The following is a 5,273-nucleotide window of genomic DNA, read 5'->3' as shown; positions in this document are numbered from 1 at the left end:
CGGCGGCGGGGGGTTGCCTTCATTTCTCCCCCTCCGATTTCAGCAGCATCCCGATGCAGTTGGGCTCAGCACCCTCCGCGTGCGCCTTCACACTCTGTGCGTTAAGGAAGGAGCGGGCGGGCTGCTCTCCTTCCTCCTGTAAAGCCTCCCTTTCAGGAGCAGCAAAAGCCCTAAGTGTGCATAAATGTCGGGCTGCAGCACTTTGCTTCCTTTATGAAGGAAAACAGATCGTTCTGGCTTTTCTTTTAACAAGCTGGAAAACGGCTCCACAAAGTGCCCCCATCAGAGCCGGGCTCACCCCGTGCTGCCCCGATTCCTTGGTGAGAGGCTGCAGTCTGAGTCCTGCTGGGAGCCTTCAGCCCGGCTTCCTCTGTGTGTTAATAACTCGAGGGTTTGGTTACTTTGAGTTAGACGCAGTTTTCTATTGGAAAGCATCCGTGTCCTTTGGGTTCTAAAATGCGTGTTTGCGTTGCAGTAATATCTCGCACACAATCTGACTTAGCTGGGACTGCCTGAGGGCTGTCACCGTATCTCAGCAGCAGTTCTGCTCTCCGTGGCTTCGTTTCCTCCCTCTGGTAGCTGCAGTTGCTGAAGAAGTCGCTTCGCCTTCCTGTTTTGGCGCGTTTAGGAGTTAACGTGGAAACAGCCCTTCGGGTTTGGGGCTGTAGGTGGGGTGGAGGAGCAGCCCGTGGGGCTGAGGTCATATTCAGGGATGGAATCGGTGTAGAAGGCAGCGTTAAACAGCTTTACCTCCGGGTGCGATAAGTGCTGAGCAGCTCTGTTTCCATGGGTTCCGAGCGCTGCTGAGGTCAGTGGGAAATCGGCGAGGAGCACGAGGGGCTGCACGGCTTCGCTCTGTGCGTGGCTGGGGTCGGGCTGGGCTGCTTTCTGTTGGTGTGTTGGGCCTTTTGGGAGAGGCCGAGAGGAGGAAGGGGCTGTGTCTGCTCCGTGCTGTGCTCAGAGGGCTGGTGGCAGAAGGGATGTAAAAGGACGTCAGCTCTGCAGCGCTGTCGGGTCGAGAAGTGAGAAGGCAATGGTGCGGCTCTCACTCGGCAAGCACAGAGGTAAGGCCACCACGGCTCCAGCCGTACCCAATCCCGTGGCCCAAAGTGCTTTTTTCAGCTAAAATCCAGGCAGACCCTTCTGTTGCTCCTATGGCCGGGCCGGGCTGCGGGATGGGGCACTGACGTGGCTGCGCACCGCGGTGCCTCACCGCTCCTCTAACGACCGATTTGAATATTCGTGCTCGCTTCGCCTCCTGGCGCGGCACACGGGAGAGGACGGCTCTCAGGGCACAGGAACGTTACTTCTGCTTCGTAACAGAGCTCTGTGCTCGGCTGCAGCCACGGCACCCGGTGTCCTCCCTGTGCCCGCTGCCCGCCCGGTGGCTCTCGGACCCCTCTCTGCCAGGACAGAAGTGCTCTGTGAGTGAGTTCCCACCTCGTGTTTTTGGAATGCTGGGGAGAAGCGCTGTGTTCGTGCAGGACTGGGGGTTGTGGCGCGTGTGTTCAGCGCCCTGAAGGGTTAGGGTTGGAGTATCTGAGTTGGGAAAGAGATCTGAGATTAAATATTGACACCGGGGGTTTAATACTGAGATGCTGCTAAGCCTACAGGGAGCTCCTTCAGGTGAATATACAACGGGGGAGGAGGGATGAGTGGATGCTGAGCCTCGAAGTGATGCAAGGACTGGGCTACTTCTGCACAGAGAGGAGATGCTGTGTGGCGTTTTGTACTCAGGCCCCTTGAGAAGGGCTGTGCTGCCCAGCAGTGCCCGTGGGCTGGGATTTGTGATGGTTTCACAGAAATCAGTACACAGAGGTGGTCTCAGTGCTGAGCAGAGTGCAGGGGGCCCACGCACGGTGGTCGTGCTGCTGAGATGCAGCCACTCCGTGCTCCCATAGGGCTGGCTGTGTCCTGCTGGTCACAGCGGGTCGTTAAAGCAGCGCCATCATCCAGATCAATCAGCACGGAATAACGGGGGTTTGACCCTCTTGCCTAAACATTCATTATTTTCAGAGCTGTGAGGATTTGTTTAATGAGGTGCCTGTATTATTTGTCAGAATCCATAGCAGGGAGAGCTTTATTCTGTGTGCTGTGCACTGGCTGATGTTTCCGTGTCGGTGCTCTGGGTACAGTCGGGCCCATTTGCCTCTCTGTGCTTCATACTTCCTGCTATGGTAAAATGAAACAAAGGCAAATTAGAAGCTTTAAATATGAGGTAATTGGGTATTTCTTATGCAGATCGAGTGAATGTTTGAACTTCTTGTTACCCAGTCCTGTGACCTCTCTTATGACAGAAGTTAAGGCAGAATTTATGTCTCTAGGAAGAGAGGCTCCATGCAAAGCTTGTCCTCCAAGGACGGGAGGTCTGATTTAATCACAGGAGATATTTCATAGCTGGCAACACTTCACAGCTTGTCCACAGCCCCAGGAGCTCGGGCTGCTGATGGTTTGGGTCACTGCAACACCCATCCTCAGCGCCTCTCCTTTTCTCCCTGCTCTTTGGTGAGAGCTCATTAAGGGTAGTGGGAACGGTGTGCAGCACAGAATCATAGAACAGAACCACTCAGGCTGGAAAAGACCACTATGATCACCAAATCCAACCCAACCCCTCATCCAGCACAGCTCTGAGACCCACTGCTGAGAAATGGGTACAGGGTGCCCATCTTTAGGGCTGCAGTGGAGCCAAATGTTGAAGAGCTGTGCTGGACGGATCTCCTTTTGCTTTCCTAGTTGGGCTCATCCACTCACGCATCTCTGGGCAGCCCTGTCTGAATACTCCATTTCTCTACACAGAGTTAACAGAGCTTTAGACAGACGTTGTGGAGACCACAGAAATGTTCCACGTGTGGTGGTGGCACAGATAGATAATAATGGGCTGCAGTTGACACCTCCTGGCTGAGCTGTTACCTAACCACCAGGAAAGGGCTTTGTCCCTCCTGGTGCTGCTCCTGGGTTATGTGCAAAGCGGAGAAAAGATGTTCAGATCTGTTAAAAAAAAAAGAGGAAAAAGAGAGAGGAAAGGAAGGAGGAAGGAAGCAGAAAGCTGTGACACTGTGAGGAGGGTGAAGCCTGGAAGCCAGCCTGCAGCTGCAGGGCTCTGCTGGCTCCAGCATCCCACGGGATCCCCATCACAGCTCCCAGATGGGAACTGGACTCGTGTCAGCGCCAACAGATCTCATAAGGGCTGCAGGGTCTGTGCTTGGCTGTGGAAGAGGGGCTGTGGCACCTCCTGGTGCTTTCTGCTCCATCGGTGTCAGCGCTTGCGGGGCGCAGGGGGGTGAGCAGTGGAGAGGGCGAGTTGCTTCTGAGCTGCAGATTGTATTGAAAGCAAGAAATACAGAACCTCTCATCCGGGGCATATGAAAAAGCCTGTATGCTGAAATGTGATGATCATTAGGTAATTATTTGAGTTTCGCTTTTTCAGTTTTGCTTCCAGTGAAGAAGACGGAGCTCTCAGATTAACAGCCGTACTGTGAGCAGCTCTACAAATCTGGAGCAGCTCAGAGCTGTTTTCTGTGTCTTTTGCAGATTCACAGAGCAGCATGGATCTCAGCAATCCCCAGGAGCAGCCCAAGGCCGCAGGTACAGCCCCAGAAACCTCCCTTCTGTATGCAGGGGATTGTGAGGATGAGGGCATCGTTGCTCTTGCTGTCTGACCACTAATGTTCCCTGCATATTGAAATGATTTGATTTATTAAAGATTTGCTTCCCACTGTGTCTGGGAATCTGTGTGCAATTTCTGGGCGACAAATTCACTCCATGGAATTGCAGTGGGTGCAGCAATAAGAGCACCGAGAGCAATGCAGGGGGTTGGGGCTTGGAAACAGCGCAGCAGAAATCGTCATTTCTTTTCCCAATTTCCTTTTTCCAGAGGGACAGGAGGTTCTGGAGGAGTGCGACCTGAGCAAAGGGCAGGAGGTGGAGGGCACGGATAATGCAGAGGAGCTGAAGGAGCACAGCCAGTCCAATGGAGAAGCAGGAGGTACAGGGGGGATGGCACGCAGTGGTGGGTGTCCCTTGCTTTCTGTGCGTCGTGGGTGTGATGAAGAAGGATGTGTTGGGTGTAATAGAAAACAAACAGCTCCTGGACTCGGAGCAGTCCTGCCGGCTCTTGGATGGAGAAATTGTTGTGCTTTCATCCTGCGTGCACACAGGGAGAGGGACCTCGAGTTTCTCCCTTGAACCAGAAGCTCATGGCCTGAACCTGCAGCACTACCAACATTCCTGCCTGGGATAGATGTGCTGTGCGTGTCCTGGGGGCAGACATGAGAGGCAGTGGGGGCTGGGGGTGATGCCAGCACAGCAACACGCTGTGGCTGTGGTTCGTTGTTCTGACGTGGAGTGTTTGTATCACACGAATTAGGGATTGCTGCAGGGCTCTTGGTTTGGGATATTCAATGGGTGCCCCATCCCTGGAGGTATTCCAGGCTCCTTGTCAGTCTGATCTAGAGGTTGGCAGCCCTTCCCATGGCAGGGGATGGAACTTGGTGGTCTCGAGGTCCTTTCCAACCCCAACCATTCTATGGTTCTGTGATTCAATGGCTTCGTGTTGGGCCGCAACAAAATGTTTGGGTTTCCAACTTCTCTGTTATTGAAGCTGTGTGTACTACAGTGTCTGGGCCGGTGGGTTCTGCTCCACTGACCCTAAAAAGAGACATTTCATGTTTTTAACTATTGAACGTGAAAAGTTTGAGCCTTTCCTACACCCGGAGTTCATTTAATGTTGCCTTCAGAGCCCACAGCACGTAAAGCATTGCCAACCATTCGTCCACCCCACCACTGTTTCATAGAACCACAGAATCTTAGCATCACTGAGGCTGGAGAAGTCCTCCAAGATCATCCCATCCAACTGCCCACCTACCAGCAGTACCTCCCCACTGGGCCGCGTGCCATAGTAGCACATCTCAACGTTGTGAGGTGTGTGAGCACCTCCAGCTGCAGTGACTCCCTGGGCACCCATTGCAGCATCTGACATTTTGGAGAAGTTTTCTCCTCATATCCAACCACGGCTCTGCTTTCCCCTCCTCGATGCTCACCCCAAGCAGGGGCAGGGTTGCTTCAAACCCTTCTGGTGCTGCTGAGCACACGGGCTGTGTTTGTTCTGCACTGCAGCTGCTGGAGGTGGGATGCCGTGCGGCCAACACAGCGCAACCCAGCCCTGCGGAAAGGCTCCAGCAGCTGCAGGCAGGAGGTTGCAGTGATGGGGTAATTCAAAGCGTGATGGAAAACGTGCACATAAAAATTCAAAAAAGAAAAAAAAAAGAAAAAAA

The sequence above is a fragment of the Meleagris gallopavo genome, chromosome 29 (assembly GCF_000146605.3).
Source record: "Meleagris gallopavo isolate NT-WF06-2002-E0010 breed Aviagen turkey brand Nicholas breeding stock chromosome 29, Turkey_5.1, whole genome shotgun sequence".
NCBI classification, from domain to species: Eukaryota; Metazoa; Chordata; class Aves; order Galliformes; family Phasianidae; genus Meleagris; species Meleagris gallopavo.
This window is presented reverse-complemented; position numbering follows the sequence as displayed.